The following is a 14,387-nucleotide window of genomic DNA, read 5'->3' on the forward strand; positions in this document are numbered from 1 at the left end:
TACATTGGTAGATTGCTCAATTACTTAAAGCTGTAGTGAGGTTTTATTACATATAAATAAATGTTCATAGATGAGTTCCCACATTTAAATGCATTTTATAGTTTCAGAGTTTCAAATGTCGTGTTTGCAGTGACGTTCCCACCCTACTACACTGCCAGAGCTGAAGCAGGACGCAGCCATAGTTTACACCGACGTGAAGAGGAACAGAAAGCAACACTAACTCAGGTTGAAAGGACTCAAATTTCCGGATCATTGCAGGCGTGCTGGTATCAGTTTCAGTTTCCTGCCTTAGCTTTCTGACTCCTGCTTCTGTCTGAAGTCCTACCACTGAGATGTGTAACCAGCTGAAGACCTGCAGCCCCGAGCAAAGACAATCATCTGATGAGTCATGCCGTCTTTCCCCTCCATCCTTGGGTTTATATTTGGAGGAAGACAAAAAGAAGCCTCCAGCTCCGAGTATGTATTAAAGATGGAGGTGGGTGTGTAATGGCAGCAGCTGAAGTGAATCATTAGCTGGAAAGTTTGTGTTTGATTACTGCAAGCGCTCCTCGCCACAGGCAGAATACAACTGAGGCCATATTACAAAACCGGCTTCGTCCTATTGCAGCAAATCCAGCTCTCCTTTCATTTTTCTCTTATTGCTGAGCTCTCCTGAACATCTGCGAACTCAAACAAAAGCCAGAGGAGACCAAAGTCCCGACAGAGAGCCGAAGACTGAGTGTTTCATACGACAGTCACAGATCAAAATGTCCCCAACGCTCTTTGTTTATCTGCCAGCAAAAGTTGTAGGACCACCAGCCGGACTCTCGGATTCTTCAGCCAAACTCTTACAACAGCTGGAAGATGAAAAAACGAGGACGTGCAAAACCAAACTCTCAGACTGGGAACTGGACCAGACCAGAACCTTTAGACATCTTTGAAAACTCTACAATAAAATCTGTATTATCACCTTTATAAGGTCGTAAAGAGTCTGAAAGCACTGCTGGGCCTCAGCACGAGCACAAGGCTTAAGCTTTAAATCACGGTGGGTGTAGTTTAGGGCAGCAGTGAGGCCACTAAATGGTGTAATGTGCATTTGTTTAAAGGCTTCCTGCACACAGCTCAGTTTCACTCGGTAATCTGTGTAAACACAAATCTGTATATGAATGTAAAGAATCTGCAGGAAGGACTGTCTGGCTCCTGTTTGCAGTCAGACTGCAGGCTGTTGGGATGGAGATCCATCCTTGATGATAGTTTTAAATGCATCTGCATTCACGAACAATGAACGCATGGATGAAACAGCTGCATATCTGCTGGTTGTTCTGGGTCTCAGACCAACAGCTGTACTTTAACCAGAGAAGGGGGACGTGCACATTACCTGTGCTCCAGGACAGGTGTGGTGCTACAGCAGAGGCTGAGCTGGTGCAGCTCCTGTCCCGGCTCTCGGCCCCCTGTGTAACCTGTGTGATTGCAAACGACAAAAGTAAACTGATGATGCTCGCAGGTGCACAATCAGAATCTCCGACCCTCTCGCCTGCATCAGGAAAGCTAAAGGCTCAAATGTTTGGGCTCTTAAACCCTCACACTGAGCAGCAGGAGGTAAAAAGTTGAGACCAAACTACAAACAGACCTTTTATGAACATGTTGGATGTTTGTCCTGTTACCGTCCACCCTGGACCGCTGACATTCATCAGTAATCTTATCGCTCTTACCCTCCACTGAATTGTTCTGCTTCTGCCTCTGTTTTCCAGTCTTTGTTTTCGGTCCTTTACTCTGATGTGTCCTTCCATCATCAGCTGGGAATCCTCTGAAAAACACATCAAACCTTTAGTTTCTGTCACCGAATGAATCTAGCGTCACTTTGACCTGCAGGCTGCGCTCACCTACTCTGAGTCTCCCGAGCTTTGAATCAAAATCCAGATGTTTTCCGGCTCTTGTCGTCGTGGCTCTGTCACTTACTCAGTGTATGTTCGTGTCGTTGTGACCAGTGCTGATTGAACCGCTGCATATCTCGGCCAGGACAGTCTTGTAAATTAGATTTTTAATCTCAAGAGTCGTTTTCCTCGTTAAATAAAGGTTAAATAATAATTTCTCCGGCAGCACAGCAGAGGCTGGGTTCAGATTAATCAGACAGATGATGCTGGTCTGAATCACACTTGTTGTTTGGTGGTTTTATTACAAAGAGGAGCTCATGCACTGCTTGATAAACATCAGCGTTACAGGATGATGATGGTGATGGTGATGAGCTTCTACCTGGCTTCCATGATGGTCAGCAGCAGAGATGGGCAGTAACGTGTAATCTGATTACTTTTTTCAAGTAATGAGTAAAGTAAGGGATTACTATTGCAAAAATGGTAATTAGATTACCGTTACTTTCCCGTAGGAACGCTGCGTTACTGCGTTACTAAAACCGTGATTTTTTTGCGAGAATGTCTCACGACAATGACGTAAGCGAGTGCGCCGTTAGTGACAACAGCTGTGTGCAGATCAACAATGGATCATATATCGATTGTGGGAGAGAGTATGAGCGTGCAGCGTTTAAAGCGTGGAAGTACTGACCTTACTTTGAGTTTGATTCCATAAAAAGTGACAAAAACATTAGCGTCCATCGTGCGTGGGAAGAAAACTTATTTTTACAGCGAAAAAACCCCCTAAACTTCCAAGCAAGCGCCAAGTGCGCAACGACGTAATGGGAAATTCACAGAGAAACTCGCGGATTCTTCAACTGACCGCAGCACACATGCACCAGGGTAAACCTCCGCCTAACCCACTCCTGCTTTACAGGTGAAAATAGAGCAAAAGGACCGCTGAGTCTTTGACTTTATTTATTTTCTGCTGTGTTTTACTTGCATCTATTTGAAAGACTGAGTGTAAACACAAAAAATATTTTATTTTATGTGCTGGAATGTGCAGAAAATAGGTTTAAATGTTAAACTAATTTATTCAACTCAGAGAATGTTGCATATAAATAAATTTTGTCTTGATGCATAAAGTTAAAAGATTAAAACTGATAAAACAAGTTTAAAAAAAGAGACTTTTCCATTTGATTACATTGTGTATGATGGATTATGTAGAAAAAGTAGAATTGGGCTGAAAGATCTATCGCTTTATCACCTCTTCAGGTTGTAAATCATGTTTTTAAAAAGTAACTAAGTAGCTAAGTAATTAATTACTTAATTAAGTAAATAAGTAATTAATTAAATAAGTAATCAGTAAAGTAACGGGATTACTTTTTGGGGGAAGTAATCAGTAATTAGTTACTGATTACTTTTTTCAAGTAACTTGACCAACACTGGTCAGCAGATCTAAACATCCTTCAGGCTTCACAGAGTCACATTTCCACCTCCTTCACCCTTCTAAGAGCTGCAGGCTTCTTTTCTTCGACTGAAAAATTCCTCAGAGTTCAGACTGCAGAGTGACATCAGCACAGGAAACTGACCCCACAGCAGCGTGCTGTTCACCAACGAGCGTTAAAAAGGAGACGAGGGAGTGGGTAAGGCGGGGTGAGATTCTAGGGAGAAAAAGCATTTCTAAATTTCACAGATTAACATTTAAAAGTTTGAATAAATATAAAAATGTTAAATTCAGAAGGAAAAAACTGAGAGCTTTACATGAAAAAATGTATGAGAGAAAAACAGTGAAGCAACAGATGAAGTGATGTTTGTGAAGTAAAACTCATTTACCACAAAAAGGCAGCAGTTTAATACGAGTAATGTTACTTTTCACAGTTAGGTCGGAAGTGCTCAACTTATAAGAACATCATCTTCTAACCAGACTGTTAAACAACAAAACACAGAGTTTATTTCTTTAAAATCTGACGTTTTCTCTTGTGAATTTGAGCGTTTGTGGGGGTTTTGCTCCCTGATGCGCCGTCTTAGACGTTAGACGTCGAATGGAGACATCCAGGAGGAGCAGTCCTGCAGCGGTGGGTCATTGGCTGTGTGTGAGGCACACTCGTGTGCAGTGGAGCAGGCGTGTGGTATTTGTGCTTCGAGCAGGTGTTTGCTGAAGCGAGGGGGAGCAGGAGTACTCAACCATATGTGATTGAGCAACTGGTCAATAAAGAAAGATGATGTAGGAAGCAGCCCCCAAGGTCACTTCATGGAAATTCAGAATCACATCGTTTCTGAAGATCCCTGCACCAGTTTTGAACAATTCCCGTCTTTCCCACTTCTCAGGAATGACATTTCCATCCCAGATCCAGTCCCACACTCAGCCATAATCTCTGTTTTCATCGGGAACGCTCAGGCTCGAGTTTTAATAATGGAGCAAATAAATCAGATCTGTAATTAGGCGAGCTGCGATGCAAACGAGAGCCGAGCGCCACGTCTCTCTGCAAACGTACGTGCTGCAAAATGAGATGCTTTTCACAGATTTAATGCCGTTCTTCACGAGATCTCTGCTCCTGCTCAACGGCACAGAAACAGCAGCATTAGTCTGAATTCCATACGTTTAAAGTTAAATAAGCGCTGGCTCTGTCAAACCTGCGTTTCAATTAAAAAGTGGAGCACAAAGCTGCAAAGTGAAGCACGGAGCACAGAAATGCAGAATACTAGAAGAGGATCTGATCTGCTCTAAAGGATAAACGCTGATCTGAGAGCCTTATCGCTCAGATTTTTCAATTTTCACACGAGTGTGTAGCTATTAAGTTTAGTAATGAGAGCTGGGATCAATTCATATTTCAGACATTTACTATAAAAGTCCAAGGCCCAATCTCTGTCGTTCTAATTTCAGCTGATATACACTCAACAAAAATATAAACGCAACACCTTTGTTACTGCTCCCATTCCCCATGGGATGGACGTAGAGACCTAAAATTCATTCCAGATACACAATATAACCATCCCTCCCAAACAGTGGTCACAAATCAGTCCAAATGTGTGGTAGTGGGCACATCTGCTATATTGAGATAATCCATCCCACCTCACAGGTGTGCCACATCAGGATGCTGATCTGACATCATGAGTAGTGCACAGGTGTACCTTATACTGCCCACAACAAAAGGCCACCCTGGAATGTGCAGTTTTGTCTCACAGCAAAATGCCACAGATGCCACAAGCAATGAGGGAGCGTGCAATTGGCATGCTGACAGCAGGAATGTCAACCAGATCTGTCGCCCGTGCATTGAATGTTCATTTCTCAACCATAAGCCGTCTCCACAGGCGTTTCAGAGAATATGGCAGCACATCCAACCGGCCTCACAACCGCAGACCTCTTGTAACCACACCAGCCCAGGACCTCCACATCCAGCAGGTTCACCTCCAAGATCGTCTGAGACCAGCCACCCAGACAGCTGCTGGAACAATTGGTTTGCACAACCAAACAATTTCTGCACAAACTGTCAGAAACCGTCTCATGGACGCTCAACTGCATGCCCGTCGTCCTCATCGGGGTCTTGACCTGACTCCAGCTCGTCGCCGTAACAGACTTGTGTGGGAAAATGCTCACATTCGATGGCATCTGGCACGTTGGAGAGGTGTGCGCTTCACGGATGAATCATGGTTCACATTGTTCAGGGCAGATGGCAGCTGAGAATGTCCCAGTTCTTGCATGGCCAGCATACTCACCGGACATGTCACCCATTGAGCATGTTCGGGATGTGCTTGACCGGCGTATACGACAGCGTGTACCAGTTCCCACGAATATCCAACAACCTCGCACAGCCATTGAAGTGGAGTGGACCAACATTCCACAGGCCACAATTGACAATCTGATAGACTCCATGCGACGATGTGTTGCACTGCATGAGGCAAATGGTGGTCACACCAGATACTGACCGGTTCTGGGTCCCCAGACCCCCAATAGCGCAAAAAACTGCACATTCCAGGGTGGCCTTTTGTTGTGGGCAGTCTGAGGTACACCTGTGCACTACTCATGATGTCAGATCAGCATCCTGATGTGGCACACCTGTGAGGTGGGATGGATTATCTCAATATAGCAGATGTGCCCACTACCACACATTTGGACTGATTTGTGACCACTGTTTGGGAGGGATGGTTATATTGTGTATCTGGAATGAATTTTAGGTCTCTACGTCCATCCCATGGGGAATGGGAGCAGTAACAAAGGTGTTGCGTTTATATTTTTGTTGAGTGTATGTCACAAGCAGAGCTGCTGGTTTACGCTCGAATCGCAACAGACAACACACCGACGGCCACCTCTGCCAATCACAGGCAGTGTTCATAGACTTTGTGATGCAGGAAGATGGCACGTCTGTGCAGTCAGGCGAAAGTTTACGAGCACTCGAGGAGCTCTAAAAGCAAAGGTAACGCCTGCTGAAACAGGTGCTTTGTTTGGATTTGAAGCACAGCCTGGCTAGCAGTTTCCCTTTGTTTCAAGTCATTATGCTAAGCTACGCTAATCTGAGGACCTGCTGGCTGCACAGACTCGAGAACTCATGAGCTTTCAGTAAGAAAGCGACGCTCACGTCACCAAAAATGAGTGAATAATGACGGCTTATTACATGTGTGAACCACAGAGATGCTCCACACGTGCTGCTGGAATGTTAGAGAGCTCAGAAATGAAAGAATCAGACACACGGTGACGGCAATGTGGTTTAAACCACCAAAATAAAGTCACAAGTTACAGCCAGGCCTGTGAATTATCATTAGTAATTATAAGTGGCTCAGACTCGTCATGTTTAAGTTCAATAAAGCTCAAATATAACACAGCAGAGGATCTGAGTTACAGCAGCTCCAGAGCAAAAACACGACAGCAAACTCCTCTAAAGTTGGTGTCATAAGCCACCACCCTTGTTCAAAGCTTACGACACCAAGCAGTTTAAAGAAGTCCAGACGCTTTTCTTTCCAAGCTCCTTAGACTACGACAGGGGTAGGCAACTGCAGGCCTCGAGTACCGGTGTCCTGCAGGTTTTAGATCGCACCCTGGGTTAACACACCTGAATCAAATGATTAGTTCATTACCAGGCCTCTGGAGAACTACAAGAAATGCTGAGGAGTCATTTAGCCCTTTAGATCAGCTGTGATGGATCATGGACACATCTAAAACCTCCAGGACACTGGCACTCGAGGCCTGGAGTTGCAGGAACAATCGTGTCTGTAAGGAGAATGATCCAAAAATACGTCAACACACAAATAAAGCATAAACATCCGGGAACAACAGGAAACACCGACAGTGTGGCAAAGACACAAGCAGGACGTGACTCAAACATCATGATGCCAGCAGCGCTAACGTTTGCACACTCTCTGCAACATCTTAGCTGCTTGATGGTTAAACAGCCGCCTGTTCACTTTATAAATGAACCTTTAATCTGAGTCCAGCCAGAATGAAACTATGACAACCAACCATCAAAGGAAACAGAAACTACGGGAAGGACCGCAGTGAGCCAGGGTTGAGCAGCGGCTGTAAAAGGCTGCGTCTGAATTCAACCCATCATCATCTCCCAACACTAAACAAACTGGTTCTCAACTGGTCATGGATGTGAGCTAAAGTGTTTAAAGCTTTACAAATGCTGCTCCATCTCCATCATCAGGGAGAGGGCTCACAAAAGAGCCGCGGCTCTTATGGAGAGGCTGCGGGAGGTCTCGCTCCTTACTCCTCCTCGTGTCCACGGGAAGCACGCCATGTTTCAGGCCTGCTAGAAACAGTAGCACTGGTATGAAACCAGTTTATGTACCCAGAGTGCACTGCACACAGCGAGATTAAGGATGTGTGCATCTTGCATTTTTAACATACGAGCAAAAGCCAACAAGCTGATATAGTCGGGGTTCCTTTTAACGTGAGCATGGCGGCGGTTCAGCCCGGCCCCCCGCTGCGCCCTATGGAGTCAGCCAAACTTTCTAAGACACTTCACCCCCCCCCCCCCCCACCGTACCCCCTGTAGCCTATCCCATCATGGGAGGTTTTGATTCACAGGACTGACAACCTTATTATGCGGCACACTTATTATTGATATTACGCCGCAGAGGCACGGTTGCCATGGTCACCGAGCGAGAGACATTTAATTTTCTCTCCTCCATCATCATTATCTATGGGGCCATCTGTTGTGGAAAATGAATTCAGCCTCATTTGCATGACTGATAAGCACATTCTTTATCTGTCCCACAGAAGGTCATATGCCACAGATTTGGGGACTGGAGAGAGGGAGTGAGGGGGTGAAATGATGCGTGCTCTTACCTCTGCGAGTGAGGTAAATGGGCTGTGTGTTTGTGCTGGGATGTGTGCATGTGTCTGCATAATGCATGCACATGTAATGTTTATGTATGCCCTCTTGCCACGCTTTTGTTCTCACGCTGATGCTTTTGAATTTCCATCAGCACGTGCCTCTGAGCATGTTTGTGTACGTACCCGTCGTCATGGCTGCGTGTAGTCACTTTGTTTGCAAACTGCTCGTGTGAGTGTGTGTTTTCGTAGGTGTGGGTGTGTGTTTGTGGGATCTGTTGGTATTTTGGGTTTCAGATTTCAGAGTAAAGGCCTGTTTGCACTGCACGAATAAGAGGAACACGAGGAACAGCATCGCTGCCGTTCTAACATACCGGATCTGCAATCCACGCGTCCATCCTTTTTTTCCTATCTGAGGTTGTGGTTTCAGTACACTCGGAAGGTATTCCAGACCTCCTCCTCCTCAGACACCTCGTCCAGCTCTTCCGGGGGAGTCTTGAGGCCATCCTGGATCAGATTAGATGTATTCTCTCCAGCGAGTTCTGGATCTGTCTCAGGCTCTGCTCCCAGGAGATCCACACCCAGGTCCGGCTACAGGAGCGACAGAAACTTCCAGCTTTTTGTTGAGGTTTCCCAGCTCTGACTTGTCCGATTGCTCTCAGTCCGGCCCCCTCTCCTTGGACCAGTTTGTCTCGCAGGACTCAGTCAGGAGCTTTTACCCAGACACCACAGCTCTATGCAAAGCTGTCTCAACAGGGAGGCTCGTGGAGCAGTAAGAGTCAGAGTGGCCCTGGTCCACGTGCCTGTGTGAAAACACTGAAGGGATTCTCAGTGGGTAAACTTTCAAAATAAGAGTCAGGGATTGTCCAGTACAGGATGACTGTGTTGAACAAATAAAAAATAAAACAGAGAAAAGCTAAAATGAATAACCAAATATAGTTTAGCTGTAAATATACTGTACCTGAGTGTCCTGCCTAGATGAGTGTAGAGGAAAGACTGAATATTATCATCTGGTTTTTTTTTTTCATTAAAATATACCCACTGTGAGCATCGCTTTATCTTACAGTTTGGTCAAACATGGGAACAATGGTGTAATGTAAAAAGACATATAATTGTCATGTTACTGATGTTTTGATTCTATAGTTTGTAGCATTTATCAATATCACTTCATCTGCTAAAAACCCTGGCTGATATTGTTACTTGGTTGTTTCTTCGATAATTATGTGATATTTTATGCACTGAAAAAAATGAATTCTCCATGAAATGTTTCTGCGTTGGTCTGTAAATGTAATAAAACATTACATTTAATCCAGTCTGGTTATACTTGATGATTAATTTTTTCTATAAATAAACCTTTGATTTCATATATTTCAGTGAACATTTTATTATTAACATTATTTATTATTATTCAGACTTATTGCTTCGTGTTTCTCGGGGACTCATTTTTGGAGTGAGGCTGTACACCTTATGTCCTTGCTAGCGTTGGTTCTCTGCAGCCCAGCTGCTAAGATAATGTGGGCTCATTGTATGCACAGCATGCTAACGCTAAGTAGCTAACTAGCTAAGAGCCCAGAGTGACGTCAAAGCTGAGCATACGCAGACTCCAGCCCCGCAGCCAGAGCATGCACGTCAACAGGTAACAGACTGCTACAGCAGAATCACCATGATTCTGCCTTTGAGGCATCTTTGTGCTGGTTTCATCTTTTCTTTGTGTTCACACCTAAATGCTAAGAGAAGGATCACCTGTGTCCTCGTTAGGGTGGGGATGTGTGCGGTGTGTGGGTCTGTAGCAGTGTTGCCAACTCCTCAGTAAGGAAAATCGCTATCTGATTGTTCAGTCTGACGTCACTAGCCGTGTCTGGGCCTAAACTCCGCTGCAGGTCCATATATCAAACGGTCACTATGGCATTACTGAGAGTTAAAACACTGTCTAAAGTCCTTCATCTTTAATAAAATGATCAGCGTTCTTCTCTACCAGGTGTAACAATTGAGTTTAACATCCAGGCATCCATGAAAACGGAATTTATGACATTTAACGGAGTTAGAAGTTAGCTCGCTAGCTTCTATCTAAATACAATATAGCATGTCCTGACTGCGGGGTTTTGGAAACAAATTAAAACATACAGCTCTGTTATCACTTCCAACATAAATGAAGACAGAAAACTAAACAGCAGTGACGTTTGTATGGTTACTGAAGTTTGGCTAGCTGGTATATAATGATGTGCTACGTGACCGCTAGCGACACAACAATGTTAGCATAATATAAACAAGCTAACTTTTTTTCCACTCGATAAAAGTTAATGTGAGTGTTCTCGGTGGTCAGGAACAAATGTAATCGCATGGCAGGATGCTGTAAAAGGACCAAACTTCAGCCAGGAGAACAACTGAGATAATCCATCCACAATACGAGGTGAGTCATTCATATACTGCTGCATGGGCTGGGCTGTAGCTACATCCTAAGGTTTTAAAAACTGAGCTTAAATAAATGGTCAACGGTAATCACTGACTTTTTTTAGGAGCTTTTTCAGATTAAATAGAAGAAAATTCAAAGCATTAAACATGTTAACAACACAAAAGCCATATTAAACGCAGACTACTTTAGGCCCGGAAGTAGGATTCCTCACGTCATCACTTAATAATCGGATTGGCTGTCCTAAAAGTCGCTAGAAGTCGCCAAATGACGTCATCGTCTAATTTGCATAATTGGTCATGCTAATGTAATTGTAACCTATCATGGAAGACACATAAAGTGAGTAAAAAACGTCCTAAATGCAGTTAGAATTTATTTAGAACTACAAATTAAATTTCTTTTAGCAATTATTGTTTTTTTAATGTCACAATTCCAATCCTGCTCCTTTATCCGGGCCTGGACCGGCAAAAGTGACCCGAAATTGGCACTCTGGTGGAGTTACTTTGTGTGTGAGAGTGTTTGTTTATAAGTAGTTTTAAACCTTGTGATCCACGAAACAGCATAACAGCAAAAGAACTGACTGCGTTACAGTCATGCGCGATTCATTTGCCGTTTGGTGTGAACGTCTCATGCCCTGATAGCAGCTGGGGGAGGACTATCCTCCGCCTAGGAGTGCTTTGGCACCGGTGAGGTGCCCAAGGCAGCACCGCTGCCTGTTGAGAGTAAGAGCCATACGTGTTTTCACGTCAAAAAGTCGTCATACAGTAAATAAGTCTCCAATAATACCAGAAAAAGTCGCCAGATTTGTCGCTAGTCGCTTTTTAGAAAAAAAGTCGCTAAGGGGGTCTGAAAACTCGCTAAATATAGCGATAAAGTCGCTAAGTTGGCAACACTGGTCTGTAGGCTCAGCTTATATCATTCAATGGTGATTAAGAGACAATAAGTTTCAGGACATTTTACCGAGAAAGTAATGTAACGAGTAATGTAACGAAGGACTTTGTCCAGCTAGCAATTAAGTAACACAAAAGTAAGATGTAACACATTTAGTGATGAAAAATGTGCAATACAATACTGTGTATCCAAATTATTACCCATCGCATATTTACTGAGCTGAAATATAAGGTGCAACAGACATTCTTACAGGATATCATATTTTTATATTTAATTGTAAAAGTGTAAATGTGCAGTGTTTGTGTCGATTTTACTGACAACTTTTTATCGTAAATATGAAAAAATCCCCCCTAAGCTGAGGGGACTTCCTGCTGAATCAGGTGACACATCTCCATGGATTTGTCTCGGTGAGCAGCACGCGTCACCTCACAGGTATGAATCTGATTTCGGTTTGAGGAAATATTGATTAGCAGATTTTTGTCTATGACTGTGGGGAGTAACGAGGGGAGGTGTGATTTTAAAACCCTGTGCTGGTTTAACAATGAGGAGCCGAATCTAGTCTTACAAACACAGCAATACACACTGTGTGTGTGTGTGTTTATCCCCTGAAGCTACTGCTGTGTGTGTGTGTGTGTGTGTGTGTGTGTGTGTGTGTGTGTGTGTGTGTGTGTGTGTGTGCGCGCGCAGGTAAAGAGGCTCCCTGTGGGTTTGTGTGTGCTCTGGTCTTTCATGTCTGGCACATTTGTCATCCTGTTCCAAAGACCCGAGTATCACACACACACACACACACACACACACACACACACACACACACTCTCTGTACTGTACATAAGTAGGCTGAAGCTTGTTATTCCTCCTCTTTCTTACTCCCAGTACACCACCAATACAACCTCTCCTCCCTTATACATTTCTCTCTCTCGGCTCATTCTTTTCTTCTTCCTCCTCCTCTTCACCTCCCCCCCAACCCCACCCGCTCCTCTCCCTCGGTCCCAGCGAACAACAAGCCTTCACCTTCTCCCACGCTATCATCTCAAGTCCCCAAACACACAGATTGTCTTCCTCCCCCTCCTTTGGCTGCCTGGCGCTCACTTGCTTCCACTCTGCAGCAGCTGCACCTCTAACCTCAGCAGCCTCCCTCCATCCCTGCTGCGGTGCCGGGGTTCCCTTCGTTTTCTTTCACTCGGGAAGTTTTTTTCTTTAAAATTTACAGATGTATATGCGCTGCAGTCGGTGAATAAGTGATTTTAAAAAATGGCCTCTAAATAGTTCAAGCGCTTTTCATTTCAGGTGAGGAGATGAATTTAAGACGGTATTTATGTTAAGTAGACTCTTCTTCATTTTCTTCCACGTCTGAGAAGAAAACCTTGAACTTGAAAAATGATTTTCAACATGATGAGTGTGATTATTAACCTTCACTTCTGCTTTTCAAGGCATTTCTGCTGAGCCTCGTATTAAATTCATCATCAGCTGACAGAAAATCAGCCGCATAGCTGAAGCTCCAGCAGTGAGTCAGGACTCACCTGTTTAAATGCATTTGTAGGGGTGTGGCCTGTTTGATTGGCAGGTGCGTGGTGGCACAGGCAGCTGTAGCTGTTAGCTGTCTGCTGCTCTGGCCGGGAGGTTATCGTACTAGAAGGCTGACCTCCAGTTTTGGTGCACAGTGAAATTCTGGGATTTTGATTGGATGTCATTGAGCATCATTGTGCGATGCTTCCTGACAGTCCATGAATGAAGGCGATGTGGTTGGACTGAAGGACTGAGGAGCACTCGGTAAGTGTTATGCAGGGATGCAGAAGTGGTGAGGTTGATGTTCTTAGATTTACTTGGTTAGGTTTGTGCACTGAAAGGCTCAGTCTAAGGGTCCTGCTACAAACTAGCATGTGGCTGCTTTACTGCTCTGAAAGACACTTGGTGAGGTTTCACCAGCGGTTGTGGTTTGAGTCCAAATCGCTCTCCACACTGATGAATGACGCTCGTCTGGCGTGTGGACGTGTGACGAGCTGGGAGCTGAAACTGTGCTGTCGCATGTCTTTAAACACAACCTTGTCATAATAACTCTCATTTGTGACAATATTAGATATGATGAGGTGCAGAAAAGTCAACCTGGGAGCCAGAGTGTTCCCGCGAGAGCTCATTAAAGTGACAGTCAGTGAGCATCAGTTATGCTGATGTCCAGTGACAAAGAGATTTATGAAAGTAAAGACACAAACATGAATTACTCAGGGTGCACATTTTTCCCATAAACCTTTGCTCTGAGGCATTACGGTCTGAATTAAATCAGTGACGAGGGAATGAGCTTTGAGAGCGACGAGAGCGGCTCATTAAACAGCTGAAAACAAACACGCTCTGATTTGGTGGATTTTACAGTTTGTGTACCTGCAGCTTCTTTGCACGAGCAAATGTTAGCAGTGGACTGTGGACATCCCACTAAGCCTTTCCTATCACAAACATCTGTTCTGTGTCTGCTTTGCTTCAGCAGCGTCTCTGTCCTTCCAGTGAAGCACGCCACTTCATTATTAGACCCCCAATAATAAATGTGAGCTGTGGTTGGTTTGGGCCGTCAGAGGCACTCAAACAGAAAGCGCTCACCTATTGGTTAATGACTTGTCAATCACAGGTCAGGAACCAATGAGTGCGTCCTATCTGAGCCTTGGCGTGGCCAAACTCCATGTTTTATTCAGCATGAGCTGAAACAAGAGGCCGAGCTCATACAGTCATCGGGACTGTGTCCTCCTCACACGCGTCCACAGACATCGCCCCCTGGTGTTTGTGGGAAGGATTGCTGGTTTAGTGCGTCTGTCTTCAATCCATATTTATGACATCATACAGTCTGTTTCATCAGTGCATATGAAACAGTTAGCAACATGTAGGCCAAAAAAAGCAGGTTTAGGTTAACATCAGGATACACAAGGAGTTTTTAATGCGGGGCCTTCGGGGCAGCCGTTTGTATGATCGTCTCTAATGTGATGAAGTTGAACAGAAGTCA

The sequence above is a fragment of the Copadichromis virginalis genome, linkage group LG19, assembly GCF_057382275.1.
Source record: "Copadichromis virginalis isolate Kocher_CV1m ecotype Utaka linkage group LG19, C_Virginalis_male_GT1.1, whole genome shotgun sequence".
Taxonomy (NCBI): domain Eukaryota; kingdom Metazoa; phylum Chordata; class Actinopteri; order Cichliformes; family Cichlidae; genus Copadichromis; species Copadichromis virginalis.